Here is a 23,009-nt window from a genome sequence, read left to right on the forward strand (position 1 = left end):
ATATCAAATGTAAATCTCGTGAGTTGTTCACAATTGATTGTTTTGGTTGTCGATTGACATCAATTACATATATTTTGAAATCGATTAACATTTATTCTTCTCTATGCAAAATTGTATGTCATGCAAATTCGTTAAGATTTACACCTTAAATATAACCAAAATTTAAATGTTTTAAATTTATAACATTTATAAATATAACAAAAATTCTATTAATTTTATATATTTTAAACAATAAACCATTATTGATTTTAGTTAAAAATTGCGTTTTAATTTTAAAGACGACAGTTTCACCTTACAGTATGTTTCGCGATGACCATAAATAAAAACCATGGTCAATCATACGTGGCCTTATCAAGAGTTATAGACATGGACTAAATATTTTGATTCTCGATAAATAATGTATATTGACCAATACAACCACAAATATACTGTACAAGACAATTTTTACTTATTTGTAGCATATTTGTATAATGTTTGTTTTGTAAATTCGGTAATTTTAATGTAAAGTATAATTGTATTAACAATATATGAAAATTGTGTTGTTGACTTTATTTCGCTTAATGATTAAGTTTAAAATTTTCATCAATTACCCGTGTAATATACGGGTCTCAAACTAGTATATAATATAACTTAACAAAACAAACAATTCTGAACATACTTAACAGGACTTGCTTTTATTTACAAATGACCCCTGGACTTACTCAGAATGTATGGATCACCCCTACACTTTCATGGTTCACGATCTCCGCTTTGAGGCCCAAATCTTAATAAAATCACCTAAATACGTGGCTTTAGATACCCAATTATATTATCTACGTTACAATAGCTGAAGCAACTCGTACAATATATGATACCCAATTCTTTGTCTCATAGGGTAATAGCTCCTTTGATACAATATACCTGAAGTGGCAGGTACAATATATGATAGCATGATTCACCTGAGTTTATATAAGAAGCCAAGAGACTAAATGATAAATGCTCCAAAGTCAAAACTAAAGGTTTAAAATGAAAATGACCAAAAACTTGGTTAGATGGACTGTCTAACTAAAGCAGTCATCTTTAGACGATTCGTATTATAGCTCAGGTGTGATTTGGCAGTTCCAATAATTAGACGGACCATCAAATCCTTCGAATGGTCCATCTAAAAACTGAGTCAGTTGTTTTGAACTATAAATTAGGACCCCATGCACAACTTTCATCCTAAACCATCAAATATTATTCCCAAACCCTTATACCACCATTTTGCAAGTGTTCTTAGTTTACTATACTATCTTCATCATCAAGTAAGTGGTGCGAGGTCTGGGCTGGTTCACACGTTCAAAGTCTGACCCAAAATAGCCATCAGTGTTTGGAGGGTTTGGAGGTTTTGGCTGAAATTGTTCAGCATTATTAGCGGGATCATTAAAGGATGAAATTTGCAATTTGATTATACATAAAGGATGATCTATGAAATTTACTAAAGAATAATAGACAAAAGGACATTAATGTCTTCGCATGACTTGCATGTGACATGAGTTCACAGCAAAAATAAACGAGGTTTATGATAAATGATGTAACCTACGGCAAAAATGAAACACAAAGGATGAATATTGAGCTTTTTAAATATATAAGGGATGAAAATTACAATTAAATATATAAACGTAATAGATGATTATCGTAATTTTTTTTTCTTTTTTTATTTTATATATCAAGCACAAGATTATTAAAAGATTTCCCTCTTGTAATATTCTATTGATTAACCATGACTTTCGACTTTAAAATTAGTTTGAATTCAAGTCTTCTTTTTATTTACAAGATAAAATCAATTCGTATCATTTATATAAATGTATAGATTAACCTTGATTCGTTTTCTACAGCGGGAGCATATGGAGGAAGCGGACATAGACTTGACGGGTTGCTAGGGCCGTCCCCAATAATGCCTAAGAACAGGGGCGGATCTAGATATAAATATTAGGTGTAACGTTTAATTTTTTTTTTATCATATTTCATACTATATAAATGAAACAAAATAGAAACATGATATATGAGATGCAAATTTTTCCTATTTGGTTTTTGAAAGCTTGAAATCAAACCATTACATCCTGTTCTTTTACTTTATCGAACCTTTCTTTTTCGACTGCATAAATTAAAGCATTGTTCAAATACTCGTCACTCATTCGCTTACGCAAACCCGTATTGATATGTTTCATTTTAGAGAACATATTTCAATGGTTGCGATTGCAATCGGTAAAACCAACGCTACCTTCAATATTTGATAAACAAAATAAAAGGTGGTGTGCTTTCCGGTTTCCACCATTACACGAGCAAGATCACACATTCATCCTATTTTAAAAATTTATCATCTTCCTTTAAAGTGTGATAAAAGACCATACGATCACCCAAAATGCACAATCTTTCTTCATTACTAAAACCATTCGGATATATTTCTGAAAATGCCACTATCTTAGATATGTTAAACTTGGAAAACGAATCTCAAGATTTAAACCAGACATATTTTCTAACAAACCAGTTAAGACCTCACTAAATCTAATTTGCATATTCAAAACCGTATTAAAAATTTCAACCTCAAAATGGTAATTATGTTGAGCATGTTTTTGTTTGATGTTTCTCGTTCGAACAAAAGAAAGAAAGGTTAATAGTTTCTATTTGCTTTGGGCTATAAACATTGTTTGAGCTTTATTTGATTTGAATTTTTAAAACAATGAAGATTTCGTTGAGCCTATTTTCGTTTGAGTATGTTTCAGTTTAATTTTTCTCGTTTAAACAAAAGAAAAAATGATTTGTTGTTATTATTTGCTTTGGGCTATAAATTTGTTTGGGCTTTATTTAATTTGAACTTTGAAATTGGTTGGTATTTAAACAAATAGGGGTAACACAATATTTTTTTCAGGGATAGCAAAATACAAAAACCAACCCAAAAAAAAAAATTTACACCGCTAACGAAAAGTTGAGGGATAGCGGATACTACCCCTCCATATGGCCCCCGCCTAAGAACTCAAAGCCCTAGACGAGTAAAATAAATTAGGCTCCTAAAATTAATATAAGTCAATAGCTCGTATGTAAACAGGTCAATAATACGAGAATAATTGTGTAATTATAAACAAAACAAATATATTATAGTAAAATGATATAATTTAAATCCTTTTATGTATCCCTAACTTGAGACTTCCTTAACTCAACCATTATTTTTCTCTTCTTACGTTTATGACGACCATAATGGTGTTTATGAGGCATAATTTATAATATATTTATTTTGAATGGCGGCTTTCTTGTATTTAGGCCACCACTGGGACGTCCAAATTGCCCGCTGCTCGAACTCGCTCGGAAAATGCTAGCTCGTTTTTTCGTTCGATTGTAAACGAGTCATTCTGCTCGGTTCGGTTTGTAAACGAGCCAAGCAACGAGTACTCAGTTCGGTTTGGTTCGGCTCAAATACTTTTAATTTATTTTATATACAATTATATATGAACAAATATATAAATACATAGACAACACACATAAATATAAGTATACAATTCTAATTTAACCCTTAAAGATTTTCCTATTCCGTCAATTTTATAGTTTCATTTATTCGCTTCAAGTTTTCAGAATGCTAAAAGTTTATTTATATGTTTATTATATTTCATATCAAACTTTTTTCTCATAAAAATTTACAACCTATTGCACGTGTGTCTATAAACTACTAATTTGTTTACAAAATATATTATTTACAACCTTCAAACTTGTTTTTTATTGAACTATGTGAAGTGAAAAAGAAATAAATAATACTCGAAAATCGCTTGATGTTCGATTTGATTTTGGCTCGTTTTAATTTTTTGCTCAGTTCAAATTTCAACCGTTCGGTTCGGTTCGGTTGCAAAGGAGCTAAGCAACGAGTAAGTCTTTGCTAGGTTCGGCTTAGCTCATGAACAGCCCTATCCACCGCACTCCTCAAATTGGAGAGCCCGTTGCCCCAGTATGGCTAGACTATGTTATTTTAACCGGGCCTATACTAGCTTTAGAGTTTGGCTTGGACGTATGTTCTCTCAGGTATAACTTTGGTGTAACACACGATGAGACGAGAACCCAAGTAGGCTTGGGATTCGAAGTAACAACCTTGCACATGACCTAGCTCAAATCATTTATTGTCTTAATCCACCAAAAGTGACATAAGTAAGGATCAAACTTGGGTCTCCACGGGATAACCCAAGCCTTCTATAGTAGCCACAATTGGTGGATTATACATATGTATAATTATAGTTTACAATTTTTTTTATAATTAACGTTTTTTATAATCACATATTCACAAGTGACCATCCTAGTGTCTAATAATTCAAAGATCTACGTTAACGTTGACTTAAAAAGTTTTATGTTATTTGAATCATGGAATGGGTGTTCAAATGAACACACAACTTTCAGTTTTCATTCATCCATTCAATAATAAATATTTCAAGATCGTCTTAGATCTGACGCATAGGTATCAATCATCATTTGCATTTGCCCCCTCTCAAATCCTCTAGTCGTCGTAATGTATCATGGAGTTACAGTCAGTTTGTTTAATCATTGTTACTGATTTGTGTGACTGTGCAGATGGTCCAAACAGGTGTGCAATTAGCCTCAGTTGTTGAGGATAACCAGCCACAACCACGGCAGCAGGAAGCTAATCCAGTTGCGTCACAAGCTGAAAAAGAGAGATCAATACCGAATCTACCTCGCCGGTATCTATTTGGAGGTATCACTATCCATTTTTAACTCCTTTACTGCTTGAAGAAACACTAAGTGATCCCGACAGATTAAGGATAATCTTAGGGTTAAGTAGATGTTTCCCACTAGGGTTAGGTCCGGCAAAGATGGTTATTCTTCTCAACCTGCAAAACAGACACCGTGAGCTCATCACTGAGAAGGGGGGGGGGGGTTCCTCCTTGTGACCACCCTCCGGCGTGAGAATCAGACTAGATTACTCTGAATATAAGTGTATATTAAGAGAAATAGCTAGAGACGATAAGATAATATCAGATGATCTGTCCTGATACCGTTCCAAGGTGTTGGAGTATTTATAGCCGAAGGTAGGTTTCCAAGCAGGTACAGCCAGCTGTATAATATTCCTTTTCCACCAACTGTGGGCTACGTACGTGCCATGCTGGTGGTTGGTGGGTAGGCAGCGGCTGATAGTGACATGGCCGGCTGTGTACTATTCCTTTTCCACCAACTACAGGCTATGTACGTGCCACGATGAGGGTTGGTGGGTAGGCAGCGGCTGATAGTGACATTTTGTACTGGAGCATGCTCCTCCTCGTACTATTGTCGGTGAGCTGTCACCCTGTGATTGGTTCATGGGCTGCTTTGGTCAGATCTTGTCTATTTTGTCCATACCTTGGCAGGTATAGTACAAAAGATCTTCCAGAAGTATACGGACTGGCTCTTTTGGGCGGGAATATTCCCGCCTTGCTCATTCCTTCTTCAGGTGACATTGCTGAAATATTAAGAGTTAGTGCCTTATGTGTGTAGCTTTACTGTTAGTGCGGGTAGCCTTCCTTCTCAGCTTGTACCCATAGCTGCGGGAACAGGCAGGGTACTGTACCAAGGGAGGCTTTCCTGAGGGAACAGCTGGCTTACTGCGTGTAAGGTCTTCATCTCTCTGAGCATGGTGGGTCTTGCGGAACCAGTTGGTCTTTGCGCAGACGTACCCCATCAAGGTGTGTCTTGCGGGTCCAACTGGGCTTTGCGGAGACCTACCTCTTCACTGCTTTTTTCCGCTTCATATTAACATCGAAAAGAAGAAGATACTAGTTCTCAACGTTCCCGCTATGCGGAGGTGTTATTTCCCTTTCCGCAAGCACGGCCCATAAGATCCTTCTTGGCTTCAATTCCCTGCAAGTGCTAAGTATGTGAATGGTTTCGCCTTGACACTGTACCCGCACTTGTCTTATGGTTTTTTACTTCCCAAGGTAAGGGGGTATATTCCCTCTTATTTTTGAGTCTTTTTGAATCTTTTTGAAATTCGAAGAAGTGGTGAAAGGATAAGAACAGTCCAAACTGTTGAAGGGACGTTAGCGTCTTCCGACGGTTTCTTCTGACAGTTTCAGGACATGCAGGAAGTTATGGCGACGTGACATTATATGGTCATTCCAGACGCTTTTTCAGGCGCGTGGGCGCGAGTTTTCGGGCGCGTGGGCGCGAATTTTACGGCGCGCGTCCTTACGGCACGCGTCCTGTCGACAGCTGTTGCCAGCTTGCTTTTCACGTGTCATCTTCTCATTGCTCCTGCGCTTTCCTCTCTCCTCCGCATTAAATTCATCGCATTCATTGCGATGAGTATATAAAGGGAGGAGATGATGCATCTCAACTCACACTTTCACTTCCTTCTTCTTCTAAGCGATTTCCGGCGAATACTCTAACTTTTGTCGAGCATTCTCCTGAAATCGTTCTTCTTTCCATCCCCAACATGTCTTCCCTTCACGATCCAGAAGTCACCGCCGAAGAGTCCGACGTGTATATCGAGAACCCAACGTCCACTTCTGACAAGGACGATAAGAGTACTGCTGGCGAGTGCCAGTGTGCTCTTTCCGTCGACCTTTATCAGTACATCGTCAAGAAGTTCATGCTCGAGCCTTTCGAGCCTGAGTTTCCTGAGCCTCACCAGACGGTGTACGATGCCCCCAAGGGCAAGATAGGGGTGTATGCTGCATTCTTCATCTATGGGAATCTCATGTTCCCATTGACGAAGTTTGTGTACCGTGTTTTGGAGAAACACGGTGTACACTTGAAGGAGGTACACCCAATGGCGATCGCCAAGATCCGCCATTTTGAATGGGTGTGCCTCATTCTAGGTGTGGAGCCTCGCGTCGACCGCCTGATGACCTTCTACTCTTGGAGGTGCATCCAAGGCTGGTACACCTTGGTCACTCGGATCAAGGGTTTGAAGATCTGTGCTACCGAGCGCAGTCTTCGGTCTTAGAAGCGGGAGTTCTTCTATATCTCTGCCCGTGTTGTCCCTATTGCGATGACATTCAAGAACGGGAGAGCACTCCCCAACCTTCACGCCTCCAACTACCAGGAGGCGGAATGGTTTACCAAGATCTCCCGGATCCAGACTCCGGTTTACCGATTTGCGGAGTCTGGGATGGTGATGCTCGGTATGAGCCGGGTGTGGAAAGGTGCTGGGGCAGAGGCGCCACAGATTCCCATCGTCCTCGAATACGGTTTGAACTCTATCCCTTACGGTATGCTTCTTATTATTTGCTAATTTAGGGTTTTTGTTCTAACCATTTCTTTCTTTTTATTTTCAGAGGGAAACAACTTGCAGTCGCTTCTGCGACCGCGTGAGAGCGGTGGTCCCGCTCGGCTGGGTACTCGTGCTCTTGATGAGAACGAGTTGCCCATCCTGGAGCAAACGGCGGATCGGTTTGTGGAGGTCTACCCGCCAGGCCACGAGATTCTGAGCGCCACGCGGCCAGGTAAGGGTTTCTTTAACCCTCGCCCTCTCCATGCTCAAACTTCTGCTGGAATTCCTCTAATTTTGTCATCTTCTGATGAGGAATCCGCAGATGGTCCTTTCTTCGTGAGGAAGAAGAAGGCTGCTGGCGCGAAGGGCAAGTCGAAGTTTGCCTCCACTGCCGATCAGGGGAACCGGTCTGACTCGGAGACCGAGAGCGAGGAGGCAGTGGGGAACCCGGGTGATGGTGAGACCACTGTTCCGGAGGTTGAGACAGCTGTCACCTCCGGGCAGCCCAGTACGACGACGGTGACCGGCATGAAGAGGCCGGCTCCATCGGGTTCGTCCCCGCCTGTCAGAACCTTTAAGCTCAAGAAAACTCGTAAGTATAAATTATATTCAGCTTAACTGCATATCTTTCCGCCATCATACTTATATATCTTGTCTTCGTGCAGGCGTGGATGCAACCGCATTCCAGAGTGGAGCGGGAAGGAGCATCTCTGGACCCATGACGGTAGGTTTGGTCAACCTACCCGAGGCGATGACCCAGGCGGCTGCGCCTGTTTGCAGCATTGGTTCAGTTGCTCATCCCGTTGAGGCAACTGTTCCAACTGTAACATCATCTCCGCCGGCTGTCAGTGCCATCTTCACGGAATCCTTCACTGAGCCGGCGGTGGTTTTTCTTGCGGGTTCTTCCGCAGCGACGGCCACGGTTGTGAGTTCACCTCCAGTGAGTTCACCTCCGTTGGTTTCTACCGCTGGGGCCTCTACAATGCCTCCTCCGGCGCCGGCGACTACGGCCGGTCCCTCAGGTACGTTCAGGGTTGGGGCTTCTAGCCCATCTTTGCCTCCTTCCCATCTTCTTGACCTTTTTTGGATGGATATCCTTTGGGTTCAGGTGATGGGTTTGGTGCCTATCGACCTGTTGTCGACCCTACAGGTGCGTGGGGATATTTTGGCCTTATCCCTTTTATCATCTTTTTTTTTTAACTGTTTTTTTTATTGCAGTTCGTGATTCCAACGAGGTGTACGCTCCTCGGTGGAGTATCCGCCGGGGAACGACCCTCTGGACTGCTGCGGATTGTGTCGAATGGGCACGCCACGCCGACCCAAGTGGTGCGTTGGGGGAAGCCATGTCTAGCTACAAGGAGGGTAGGCTAACGAGGTGTACGCTCCTCGGTGGAGTATCCGCCGGGGAACGACCCTCTGGACTGCTGCGGATTGTGTCGAATGGGCACGCCACGCCGACCCAAGTGGTGCGTTGGGGGAAGCCATGTCTAGCTACCAGGAGGGTAGGCTGACGAATGAGCTTCAGATTCTCCTTGCCCGGATGCAGCCGCGCGTCGAGTTGCTTTGTCGTGAAAACGACAAGTTAAAGACGGCGCGTAGCCAGGAAGTGGCTCAGGCGCGGGCTATCCGGGAGGAGAACAGGAGACTTGCCGCCATTGCTGCGGAGAAGGAAAAAGCCTTCAAGGCCCTCGAACAGCTTAGGTTGGCTAAGGAGACTGCACGGAACGCAACCGAAAGGGCCACCAAGGCTGAAGCTGTTGCTGAGCCTCTACGCACTGAAGTTGAAGAACTTAAGGCCAGATTAGAGAAGCTCCAGCAGGCTCATGATGCCTTGGCCATGGAAGACGCCAAGAAGCTCCAAGAGATCTTGGACCAAAGGGGCATGCTTGACCACACTGAGCGTAAGCTGAAGGGTGTTGAAGAGGCTGCAGCTAAAGATGTGTTGCTTGCCAACCTTACTAAAAACGAAGCCGAACGCGCCCGTGATGAAGCTCAAGCTGCCCTCCAGGAGGCTCTGGTCACCAAGGAGTGGCTTCTACGAGAAGCGTTGTCGCAGGTATGCGTAGTTCCGTAGTTTCTTCACGCTTTTCTTTATACTTAGAAAAGTTTTTAATATATATTTTTATTTTGTAGGTTGTGCATCGGGTTCTCACGAACACATCCTATGACAATGCTATGAGCGCATCCCTCAACGTTTCTCATGAGGATGGGGAAAAGGCTGGGTTCCTGCTTGGTCTAGGGTTTGTTGAACAAGGCATCCCGCCTTCCAACTTCCCTCTTTATGACGTGGATACTGAAGCTGCTTATGACCAAGCAGTGAATCAGTATGCTGCATTCCCGCATCCGGTGGTGGGGAAGGTGAACGAGATTGCTGCTGCTGATGATGGGCTAGCTATTCTCAAGGCTTTCCTTGAACCGCCATACTCAACTGATGGTGCGGGTTCAAGCGGGAGTGGTCCTGAAGCTTGATCCTTTAGATCCCTTCCCACTGTTAGAATAGATTTATATTTTTGTATGCGGGTATATGCCCAGCAATTCTTGTAATATTTGAATTTTGATGGAATATAAATTATTTGTTAATGCCTTGCCTTGTAAACCTTATATGTTTTGTTTCACGCATATTTTAGTTTAACTTAGCAATTTCTTGAGTACTTTGGATAAGTTAACCTTTCAACGTGGCAGATAATAGGTTAAAGTTTTGCTTCCTCTTTCGTGATTGTGCGGGTAAGACCGTCACTTTCACTTAGTAGGATGGCTAAACTTTACCTATATCTGACCTGCGTGAAGGTTTTCCTCATCTTTTCCTTAGAAATTTTTACCGTTTTTATGCTTATGCGGGTTTTGTCGTCTTTCACACGCAACGACTTACTTCTTTTCACACTTATTTATGCGGTGAATACCGGCATATCAGTGTGGAAAGTTCATAAGTATAAAGGTAAGGCTATCAACACAATGTGATAAAGGAGAATCATTTCCATTAGAAGTGGCTCTAGGCCTTTTCTTTACTAGTTTGGAATTGATCTACATGTAACATTTGCGTAATTGAGCTCCATTCCATGTTCTTGGGATGGGGGTGCCATCGAGCCTTTCGAGCCGGTATGCGTCATTTCCCAAAACTTCTTTGATAATGTATGGTCCTTCCCAGACCGGGGCCAGCTTTCCTGGGCGCTCTTGGTTCGAAGCCTCGTTGTTACGCAATATGTAGTCTCCTACATTGAAGTTGCAGAGTTTTACCCGCGTGTTGTAGTATTTTTGCATTTGTCGCTTGTAATTCTCTTCACGCGCTGCGGCTAAGTCTCTGCGTTCTTCGGTTAGCATAAGGTCTAACCGTCTTTCTACATCATTGTCTTCTGGCTGAGTCAAGACCCTTGGTGAGGGTAGACCAATTTCGACCGGGACCATGGCTTCAGTGCCATAAGTGAGGCTGAACGGGGTTTCTCCCGTACTTGCCTTTTTCAGCGTTCTGTTTGCCCAAAGGACGTGTGGAACTTCGTCCACCCAGCCGGATCTGTGTTCCAAGAGTCTTTTCTTTATGCCGTCGACGATGCTCTTATTTGCTCTTTCCACCTCACCATTACCCTGCGGGTGCGCCACTGAGGTAAAGGTGTGGGTGATTTGAAGTTCTTCCAGCCACTTTTGTAGCTTCTTGTCAGCAAAGTTGGTGCCGTTATCGCTCACCAAATTCTATGGAAGTCCAAAACGACAAATAATAAATTCCCAAATAAATTTTTTGATATGTTTTGCGGTTGTTTGGGCTAAGGGTTTTGCTTCTATCCACTTGGTGAAGTAGTCGATGGCTACCACTAGAAACTGAACGTTCCCTGCTGCTATGGGAAATGGGCCTGTCACATCGATGGCCCACTTCTGAAATAGCCATTAAGAGGTGACTGGAACAAGTTCATTCTTCGGGCGATGCGTGTTGGGTGCGTAGAGTTGGCAAGACCTACACTTTCTAATGTATGCCAGCGCATCCGTATGCATCCCCGGCCAAAAGTATCCCGCGTTGTTTAGCTTAGCTACAACAGCGCGTGGACCTGCGTGTACTCCACAGATGCCCTCGTGCACTTCCCTTAGGAGGTAGCCAGCATCTTGGTTGTCCACGCATCTTAGGAGTGGGCCAAGAAAATTACGTCTGTAAAGGATGTCATCGATGAGTTGATAGTTCAGTGCTTTACAGCGTATTTTTCTTGCCTGTGTTTTTGACTCTGGTAGTATACCCGCCGCAAGGTAATTTATTATTGGTGTCATCCACGTTTCTGTGCCGGTTTGGATGACACAGATTTCCTTGTGCGGGACTGATGGTGCTCCAAGGAGTTCAATACAGATGTCCTTTCCCAAGTGGGTGAAGGCTAATGATGCAAGCTTGCTTAACGCATCCGCAGATTTGTTTTCGCTACGCTTGACGTGTATGACTTTACAATCGTTAAAATTCGCATAAGGGTTTTTGCTTGTGCGAGGTACAGGGCCATTGTGTCGTTCACGGCCGTGTACGTCCCGTTTATTTGGTTGGCTACTAACATGGAATCCACGTGGGCTTCCAAGTTTTTCACTCCCATCTTACGCGCAATTCTCAGCCCGGCCAAGAATGCTTCATACTTCGCTTCGTTATTCGTACTTGGAAAATCCATTCGAATAGCGTAAGTGTATTCTTGGCCTGCTGGGTTGGTTAGTTTCAACCCTGCGCCTGAACCCTCGTTGTTGGCTGCTCCATCAGTGTAGAGTCGCCAGACATCGATGTCCTGTGCTGGAGAGGGTTGAGCCGCCTCCTGGCACTCTTTCTCCCGCGAAGCGGGGACTTCTGCAATAAAGTCGGCCAAGACCTGGCCTTTTATGGCTGGTCTTGGCTTGTACTTTATCGCGTATTCTCCCAATTCTATTGCCCATTTGGCTAGGCGTCCTGACAATTCGGGTTTGCCTAGAACGTTTGCAAGTTTGAAGTTGGTGAGAATGGTGATTGGGTGACCTTGGAAATATCATCTTAGCCTGCGTGAAGCCTGTACAAGTGCTAAGACTAATTTTTCCAGGGTAGAGTACCGGGTTTCTACGTCTGTTAGGACACGGCTAACATAGTAGATTGGCATCTGGATGCCTTTTCGCTCTACTAGCAGCACTGCCCCGGTTGCTCTATCTGTGGCGGAAAGGTATAGGATTAATTCCTCCCCCGCTTCTAGTGCTGTGAGCGTTGGGAGTTCGATCAAGCGTGACCGAATTTCCTGAAAAGCTGCTTCCGCTTCTGGTGTCCAGCGGAAGTGCGTTTTCTTTAAACAGTTTCTCAATGTTGACACGAATGGGAACGACCTATCCGCATGGTTTGCCAAAAAGCGGTTAAGTGCGACTAGTTGTCCATTCAGTGTCTGAGCTTGCTTGATGGTAGTAGGTGATTCCATTTTGATAATGGCTTCGACCTTTTCAGGGTTCGCTCTGAAGCCATCTTTAGTAACAATGACTCCTAAGAACTTCCCTTCTTCCATCCCAAAGGAACACTTGCTCGGATTGAGCTTCATGTTTATCTTTCTGAGCGTGTTGAAAGTTTCTTCGATGTCTTTCAACATCGCTTCTGGCTCAGGGCTTTTGATGACCAAGTCATCCATGTAGACTTCCAAGTTCCTCCCAATTTGGGCATGAAACTCTTTGTCCATCAGGCGTTGGTATGTGGACCCGGCATTCTTAAGTCCGAATGGCATCATTTGATAACAAAATGTGCCATCGGGCGTCCGAAATACGGTTTTGTCCTAATCGTCAACGGCCATGTGGATTTGATGGTACCCCTTATACGCATCAAGGAATCATTTAAGGCGAAACGGTGCTAACGAATCTACCTTAAGGTCAATTTCGGGTAACGGGTAACAATCTTTGGGGCATGCTTTGTTTAAGTCTTTGAAATCTATGCACATGCGCCATTGTTTGTTAGATTTCGGTACCATGACGGGATTTGCAACCCATGTTTGATATCTGCTAACGCGTACGATGCCCGCGTCAAGGAGTTCCTTGACTTGGGTTCTACACGCGTTAGCTTGTTCCGCCCCCATTACTCTGCGCTTTTGTATGACTGGCGTAAAAGCCGGGTCACACTTGAGCTTATGCTCTGCCTTACTTCGAGGTACACCAGTCATGTCAGTTGGTGTCCACGCGAAGATGTCAGCGTTTTTCTGTAGTAAGCGTTTGAGTAAGGTGCGCGTAGGATCAGTGACTGTTGGGCCAATGGTAACAGCCTGGTCAGGGTATTTGCCATTGAAGGCCCATTCTTCTGGTTCGGTGATGGTTGGTTTAGCCATCTTTGGTTTGGGTTTAGATGAGACAGATGCGATGCATACCTGGGGAATACCGGTGATCATTGCTACACCCTCAGCTGTTGGCCATCCCATCATGCCGTGGACTGAAGATTCCACGGCATTGAATCTTGCCATCCCGTCTCTCCCGAAGAGAATGTCGTATGTGTGGTGTGGCTTCCTCATTACGACAATGTCCACGTCTTCTGTGCGGGAGTGTTTCCCGTCCGTGAGAATGACGGGGAAAGATAGGATACCCAGGGGGTGTTTGTGCTGCCGTCGAACCCTTCCATCGAGGCGTAGACCGTTTCCAGGCGTTCCTTGTCTTCGTCGTCTAGCTTGTCGAAGAACTGCCTGTACATAGCCGTTGACGAGGCGCTGTTGTCAGCAAGAGTGCGGGAAGTGATGTAGTGCCCCAGCTGGCTTTTGATGACAATAGGGCCTTCTTTGCTGGGTCCTCCTGGCACTCGCGGAAAGCGCACCTCAGCTTCCTTCCACGCGCATGGTTCTGTTGTTCGTCTTTTTCTTCATCTGACGTTACTATGAACCATGTGGATGCTGATGTTAACGGGCTTTCGTCCGTTGCCTTTGTATCGGTTATCATTCCTCCCTCCATTCTTGATTGATGCCACAAGGTGTGTAAGTTTTCCATCCTTGACGAATGTTTCAACAATATCCTTCAAGGATGTACACTCCTCAGTGGTGTGACCCTTTGTCCTGTGGAAGTCACAGGATTTGCTCTGATCCGCGTTATGTCGCTGCCGGATCATTGGAGCTTTTGGCCATGGGAGTTTTTTGGTGGCAAATATCTCTGTGACGCTTTTGGTGAGTGGCGTCCACCGGGGGTTTCGGCTTGATGGGTGCGTCTTATCCCTTCTGCCTACTAGAGGGCGAGAGCTGGATGAGGTGTCAAAGTTTACCCTTGACTGCCAAATACCTAGCTTCCTCTTTTTGTTTTGCCGGGCGGTCCGGACGTTGTTTTCTCTAGTCCTCTGCGTGTAGAGGTTTGTACTCTGAGGAAGATTCCTACCCAGTTGCTTCTCCGTTTCGGCAAAGCGCTTGGCCGCCGTCATGATGGCATCCCATGTGGATGGCATGCCGTCTTTACCCGTCAACGTGCGGATAAGCTCTGGGTATTCGGCGCCCTGGATGAAAGCGACGCGAACAAGATCTTCGCTTATGGTGCCCAGACTCAGCTTCTTCGAGTTGAAGCGAGTGATGAAGTCTAGTAAAGATTCATCCTCCTCTCTAACGCAGTTGAGGATCGTCCACTGCTCTTCAGTATATTTCCTCTGTTGACTGAAGTGCTGGCTGAACTTGTGTTGGAAGTCCGCCCAATCATAGATGTGGTGGACCGGTAAACGATCAAACCACGCCCTGGCCGCTCCAACCAGCGTCATCTGGAACATATAACACCACGTGGGTTCCGTTCAGTTGCTGACGGTTGCCCCCGCTATGAATCTGTTCAAGTGATCGTCTGGGTCGGATATACCATCATAAGTGCCGATGTTGGACATCTGTTTGGCACTCTTTGGGGCGATTGCTTCCGCAATGTCCCTTGCAAACTTGGACGTTCCCGCATTTGCAACAGTTGGTCTAAAGGGTTTGGAAAAGTCACATGGGTTTCCCCCCGCGTTCCTTGGTTTGAAGGTTCCTCCAAAATTCCTTCTCGGTTGGAAGTCCGTTTCCTTGCGCTTCCCTTTCGCCCTATGACGAGGGTTTGCGTCACTGTCGGACTCCTCCCAATCATCGTCCAAGTACTCGCACTCATTGCTCATGTTGAGCTGTTTTCGAGTGCTTCCGAATTCGTCAGCCTGTTGGAGTGAACGTAAGCGTTCATCCAACTCAGCTTGGAATTCCTTCTGACGTGCTTCCGCCCACGCTTTAACTTGATCAAGTGTTTGGCGGGGGAGCCTCGTCTGTTGTCTCTCCAACTGGGTATCGGTGAATCCCAGTGAAGGATTGTTTACTGCACTTGCCCCGGCTTGGGTAACCGGGGTAGTGTTCGTAAAAATTGTGCTCGCCGGTGTTCCCCCCAGTAGCTGGGGTTATGGTTACCGGAGTTTCTTGGTCACTCGTTGGCCTTGGCATCGGAGTAACCTTAACCATCTTTCCAGAGGTTTTGAAAAAACTGAAAAAGAATTAGTTCTAGCTTTTATGCACGGATGGCGCCAATGAAGAAACACTAAGTGACCCCGGCAGATTAAGGATAATCTTAGGGTTAAGTAGATGTTTCCCACGAGGGTTAGGTCCGGCAAAGATGGTTATTCTTCTCAACCTGCAAAACAGACACCGTGAGCTCGTCACTGAGAATGGGGGGTTCCTCCTTGTGACCACCCTCCGGCGTGAGAATCAGACTAGATTACTCTGAATATAAGTGTATATTAAGAGAAATAGCTAGAGACGATAAGATAATATCAGATGATCTGTCCTGATACCGTTCCAAGGTGTTGGAGTATTTATAGCCGAAGGTAGGTTTCCAAGCAGGTACAGCCAGCTGTATAATATTCCTTTTCCACCAACTGTGGGCTACGTACGTGCCATGCTGGTGGTTGGTGGGTAGGCAGCGGCTGATAGTGACATGGCCGGCTGTGTACTATTCCTTTTCCACCAACTACAGGCTATGTACGTGCCACGATGAGGGTTGGTGGGTAGGCAGCGGCTGATAGTGACATTTTGTACTGGAGCATGCTCCTCCTCGTACTATTGTCGGTGAGCTGTCACCCTGTGATTGGTTCATGGGCTGCTTTGGTCAGATCTTGTCTATTTTGTCCATACCTTGGCAGGTATAGTACAAAAGATCTTCCAGAAGTATACGGACTGGCTCTTTTGGGCGGGAATATTCCCGCCTTGCTCATTCCTTCTTCAGGTGACATTGCTGAAGTATTAAGAGTTAGTGCCTTATGCGTGTAGCTTTACTGTTAGTGCGGGTAGCCTTCCTTCTCAGCTTGTACCCATAGCTGCGGGAACAGGCAGGGTACTGTACCAAGGGAGGCTTTCCTGCCGGAACAGCTGGCTTACTGCGTGTAAGGTCTTCATCTCTCTGAGCATGGTGGGTTTTGCGGAACCAGTTGGTCTTTGCGCAGACGTACCCCATCAAGGTGTGTCTTGCGGGTCCAACTGGGCTTTGCGGAGACCTACCTCTTCACTGCTTTTTTCCGCTTCATATTAACATCGAAAAGAAGAAGATACTATGGACTAGCGCTACATGTTTTTCACTTGTTAATTAAGAGAACCTTTTAAATAGTCTAACTTCTATAATTAAGAAAAGAGTAAAGTATCATCTTCGTCATTTATTCTGGTTTGACAAATAATGCGAATTTAGTCAAAAAAGTTTATATTTTGCATATAAATCATTCACGTTTCTTAAATCTTGCCAATTACATCCAAATCACTAACCCCGTTAAATTGAATTGTTATGTCAGGAGTAACATATTTTTTCACTCTTTCTTTGTTATATGAGTAAAGTGTCAAAATCGTCCCTGAAGTTTGGTTACATTTGCGAATTTCGTCCAAAAATATTTTTTTCGTAATTAGACTTTTGATTTTTCCCAACCGTTTCCAATTTCATCTAAATTGTTAACTCGGCCTAAATTCAACGTTAACTCAGGGGTGTTATTGTACTTTGACGTGTTTGTTTTCATTATTACTATTATTACACTTAGCTAAACCCTTTATATGACTAAAAATAAAGAAGAATAAACAAACAAATACTATATTGAATTCAAACAAAGGAATCGTGAGATGTTATATATTTCATTAAACAAACACATAATAATAATAATAATAATAATAATAATAATAATAATAATAATGTAAAAGAACCATAGCACCCCTGAGAATAATAATAATAATAATAATAATAATAATAATAATAATAATAATAATAATAATAATGTAAAAGAACCGTAGCACCCCTGAGTTAACGTTGAATTTAGACCGAGTTAACAATTTGGATGAAATTGGCAACGGTTGGGAAACATTGAGGGTCTAATTGCGAAAAAAAAAATATTTTTAGACGAAATTCGCAAATGTGACTAAACCTCAGGGACGATTTTGACACTTTACTTATATAATAAAGAAAGAGTGAAAAGACATGTCTACCCTTGACTTAATGATTCAATTTAACGGGGTTAGGTGATTTGGATGTAGTTGGCAAGAATTGAAAAACGCGGATGATCCATATGCAAAAAAATAAACTTTTTAGACTAAATTCACATTATTTGTCAAACCACAAGGACGAAAATGACACTTTACTTTTAAGAAAATTAGGTCCCCTATAGTATCCTTGAAAGCCTACCAAGGCAATTCCTTTTGGTTTCATTAAAAGCTTGGAACATACGTCAAGGGGTAGAGATGTAAAAAAAACCTAGAACCAGGTTTATACTACCCGAACCCGTACCGACCCTACCCGTAGGGTACGGATAGGGTATGCAATTTAGTACCAAAGCACGTACCCGGAAGTCACCCGAAAACCGGAATCGGTTCTATACCCGAGAATCGGGTTTTTTCAATACCCGAAACTGGGTTTTTCAAATACTCGATCTATACCAAAAAATACTTGAAAAATATCCAAAAAAAAGTGCAGCCCTTAAAAAGAGCAATCTATACCCGATGAATACTATGAAAAAACCTGGAAAAAAAAATCAGAGAATAAGGTTTATTCAATACCCGAAATATGGTATTTGAATACCCGATCTGAACCTGGTGTATAGGTATGGCTTTTAGTGACAATACCCGAACCCGACTCGAGTATAGTCAATACCAGGTCATACCCGAACTTGGTTTCATGGAATCGGGTATTAGAAAAACTCGATTTGTGCACCGATCGAGGGGGCCGGACGTAATATGTATAAAGGTTTTCATAAACCAGATGGGGCCAGGCTCACAATTTCGGTCGAAAACGGGTAAATTTACACTATGTACAAAAATTTTTGACTGGAATTGATAAATTTATACTACCGAATAAAAAAACGGATTGTGTGTACATGTGACTAGGGAAAGGTCCCCCACCCCTAATTAGCCCGGTGTGATGTTTAACTAAGATTTTGGGTGAACATGGGGCGCCTCCCACAATACACAATACATAGCGTATGAGGTGTAATTGTTTTTAGTTCTCATATGTAATAATTTAAGGAAAAATTGTCAAAAAAGTAAACAAAATAATTTCTCTCGAACAGTTCTATTTTTAATAAATTTTGTAGTGAATTGCCAATAAAGTAGCCAAAATGTATAAGTTGAAAATTAAAGGGGAAGTGAAGATTCAAACTCAAGGCCTCAAGGTCTAAATCTCGAATTTGTTCCCAGCCGGGTTTTATCATACTGGGCCTTCGGGCGGCGGCTTCCCCAAAACTCGAGATGGTGGGCTTGGGCTACCCAGCACTGTCTGCAATCGCGAGCGTATGAGGTCGCCTTTTGCCATTGAGTTACCCCAGGTAGCCGGGGTTTTATTGTTGGCCATTCAAAAAGAAATAAGTCAATAAGTGAGTTTTCAGTCCTAAATTAGCCAACTATTGAACTTTCTCATTCTTTGCTTTTAGTTTTGATCTCTCTAAAACCATATTTATAGTATGTTTGAAGTTAACTTGTTGGTCCAAATTGACGGATCCAAACCGGAACTATGTAGTAAAATTGTGCCTTATCTTAGTGAAAAATGAGATACTAACTACAAGATTGGAACTACTTCGAAGGATCTAGAGAAAGGTATCTCGAAACCGGTGTTCCTCTGTATGAAGCATCAATAAGATGCGATTGGGTAGCTGCAAAAGCCATTCTTGATAAGAAACCAGACTTGGTAAGGTATAGTATCACCGAAAATGGAGAAACAGCGCTTCACATAGCAGCATCTGCAAAAGCCGATCCTAAAGATGTGGTAGAGTTTGTGAAAAATCTGGTCGGGTTGATGACAGAAGAAGACTTGGCACTAGAAAATGAAAATTTCAACACTGCCCTCTATTTAGCAGCTGTAGCTGGAAACGTTGAAACAATTAAGATTACGGTGGAAATGAACAAGGTTTTACCAACAATACCTGGTGCTAATCGAACAATGATGCCACTGTATGCGGCTGCCTTGTATGGAAATTATGATGTTGTTAAATATCTTTACAAGATATCAAAGGAATTGAGTGATGATGGTTGGGATCATAAGAATCGTGGTTGGCTTCTTGAAAGATTTGTCGAGAATGAAATGTTTGGTAAGCATTTTAGCATTAGTTATTGAACACCTGCACATTGTTGTCTGTCATAAGATTTACCTTTAGGTGTTCTCTATCTTCCTTAATATTTTTGTTGTAAGATTAACAGAAGGATTGTTATTTCTTTTTCTTAGACGTGGCACTAAAGATTGTAAAAAAGTATCCAGAACTTGGCAGACAATGGAGTGCACTCAAGGTATTGGCTCTAAAGCCTGAAGCATTTCGTGAAACAAGATCTAACTTCATCCGAACAGCCATCAACTCGGGTAGACATCTCTACTTACCGTATATATCAACTGTCTCAAAATTTGCACCCCATTTTAATTTGAGATCCAAACATAGCACTCTTTAAATTTAAACTAAAGTTAACACACATACATACACGCGCGCACACACACACTTAAATAGATTTATGTGTGTTAGAAACGACTCAAACGAGAACCATCATAAATCATAGGGGCTGTTTCGGTCTTCAATTTATATTCTCTCGATTTATAACTATAAAGAATTAGATAAGGAATCTGTTTTTGTAAATATTTTAAAAGTGAGTAGCATTATTAAAGGGCAAGTTGTCATGACGGGAGTCACTAGATTATTAAATAATAAATATAATAAATGGTTGTGTTCAAGGTTTTTAACTTCTTACGTATTATAACCTCTAAAATATGTTATTGCCTAAAACCTTTTATAAAATAAAACAAGTTGAAACTTTATCTTTATTCAGGCGTGATTCATTTCAATGTCAGAAATTTCTAAACCAATAATGTATATGCAACATTACTTAATATTTCATTAGTCGAGTTACTATAGTCTAACTTCATGTATCTATCGTTGCTAAACTTGTTAATATTTGGTAATGGGTATCATCACCCTGACTTCTTTTGTATTTGTTGCTTTCAGCTTTTGGCTTCATTGGTTTAAAGGTGGCAGCTCATGAAAAGGAGAGTATTGCATTGACATTGCTAAGAGTCATTTGGGAAGATCTTGCAAAAATGCCTAAGAAGGAAATCGATAGGATACTCAGAGGGCCACCAGATTCAATTCAACGAGACAATAAAACAGCATCTGGATGGTCCATTCAAGCTATGCAACTTCGAAAACTCATTTCCAAATATGCTGCAAAAATGAAAGAAGAAACCAATAACATAATGACAAGATCTCCAGATTCAGAAGTGCAACTGCAAAACCTTATCTCCGAACAACTTGCGAGCATGCATGATGAAACCCAAAAGTTAATCAAAGGACCCCCTGATTCAATCAAGCAAGACAACATACCAACTTCTAGTAAGGAAAGTTTGGCTATGAAACTACAAAACCTCATTTTTGAGCATGTAGCAATCATGCATGACAAAACCCAAAATATTATCGAGACCAATAAAATGGAAGATCAGGCTCTAAAACTTAAGCAAGTTATTTTAGAACAAATTAAGAAAATGGAAGCAGAAACCCAGAAGATAATTACAGAACCACGACCTTTAAGGGATACACACTCTTTTCGGGTACTTTTTATTGCTGCAGAAATGGGCAATACAATTTTCTTAGTTGAGCTCATCCGTAAATACCCTGATCTGATATGGAAAGTAAATGACGACAAGCTATCAATATTTCACATTGCTATCAAATATCGTCACGAGGGTATCTATAGTCTTTTACATGAGGTAGGTGCAATGAAGGATTTGATAACTCCTCTCAAAGATACTAGGGGTAACAATATGTTGCACCTAGTTGGACAAATTCCTAAGCAAAAACAACTTGAAGATGTGTCAGGAGTTGCTTTACAAATGCAAAGAGAGTTATTATGGTTCCAGGTACATATACTCATCTCTAGTCTTTTGAGATTGCTTTATTTTTCTATCATGATTAATTTGTGTAGACTGGAGAATAAAGTAGTATATAACTACTCTAGTTGTATGTGTTGTAGGAAGTAAGTAAAATGATTCATCCCTTATATAGAGAACGAGTTAACAAAGACGGCTTAACACCACATGAGTTGTTTACAAAGGAACACAAAGAGTTGGTTACACAAGGGGAGAAATGGATGAAAGAAACTGCTAGTCAATGCATGGTTGTTGCAGCCCTTATTGCTACCATAGTATTTGCTGCAGCGTTTACGGTTCCTGGCGGATATGCTCAAACCGATGACAAAGACAATGGTATCCCTGTATTCCATTAGAAAGCAACATTTATGGTATTTGTTGTGGCGGATGCCATTTCTCTATTTGCATCTTCTGCCTCAATACTTATAATTTTATCCATTCTCACATCTCGTTATGCTGAAATTGATTTCTTGGAATCATTACCCAAAAAGTTGATTTCAGGTCTATTGACTCTTTTCCTATCTATCATAACCATGACGGTTGCTTTTGGCGTGAGCTTTTTTGTACTTTACCATAAAGGTTTGTTATGGATGCCGGTCCTTTTCAGTGTGTTTGGGGTGTTCCCTGTCTTGTTATATTTATGGCTTCAATATGGCTTGTTTTACGATGTAATTCGCTCAACATATATCTCTAGATACCACTTCAAGCCTAAGAAACATGTTCTGTATTATAAAAACCCAAAGGTCTAAACATGGTCATGTTTTGAATGTAACAAGTTTGTTTAAAGTTATGCTTTGTAAAATGGTTGGACATTGCATATGTTTTGTTGGTATTGTTATCTTTTATGCTTCTAAAATCATAAATATTGTGACTTTTAGTGTGTTCATTTACATCACTGTCTGCTGCCTTTAATATTTACCCATGACAAAACTATCAAACATGTTCCATCTATAAACTATCACCATAAAGATACAAGGAACAAATAACAAGGTGCATTGTCATTTCATATGATACTAAGCATCACAAAAATAACACTTATTCACAGCAATATCTAAAGAACGAGCGGTAGATAACAACAAAGTCGAGCACATATTAATTTACTTGGCATGATAATCCTTAAACTTCTCCAATAACCAAAAACCTATCGTTCTTACCCGGCACTCTAGCAACTTGCAATTGGAACTCGATTTTGTATTTGAAATTGGGGAACCTGCACCACCAGGGATTTTGATTTTGATTTGAGCAGGGAATTTGGATGGAGCATTGGGCTGTTGTTTTTTAATTGTATTTTTTGAGCTATATATTTTTTAACCCAATTTCATGTGGCCCAGTTGAAGGTTGAGTGAGGGTATGGCCCATGAGCCTCCCTTAGGCTGTATCATACTCCTCGGTTGGTGGTGGAACGCTGGGAGCATGTAGATTAAAATCAGGCGCATGGTATTAAGAGCATGTTTTGGATTGAGTTTAAAAAAATGCTTATTGGCTTATTGGCCCAACACAATGCCCTCTTGGACCATGAAATGAC

At 42.0% G+C, this 23,009-nt stretch overlaps 1 pseudogene across 1 annotated transcript; it reads left to right on the forward strand.

The window, feature by feature from the left end:
* The first annotated feature begins 4,507 nt into the window (after positions 1–4,507).
* On the forward strand, positions 4,508–22,283 carry LOC143540293 (uncharacterized; annotated as a pseudogene). The gene is made up of 7 exons (XR_013136574.1): positions 4,508–4,525; positions 4,570–4,711; positions 19,164–19,667; positions 19,802–19,933; positions 20,568–20,715; positions 21,145–21,475; positions 21,589–22,283. The product of XR_013136574.1 is annotated as an uncharacterized LOC143540293 (transcript).
* Positions 22,284–23,009: the final 726 nt, after the last annotated feature.

Source organism: Bidens hawaiensis, unplaced genomic scaffold (genome assembly GCF_021521415.1).
Source record: "Bidens hawaiensis isolate Kalapana, Puna unplaced genomic scaffold, B.hawaiensis_p1.1 tig00012186_1, whole genome shotgun sequence".
Taxonomy (NCBI): domain Eukaryota; kingdom Viridiplantae; phylum Streptophyta; class Magnoliopsida; order Asterales; family Asteraceae; genus Bidens; species Bidens hawaiensis.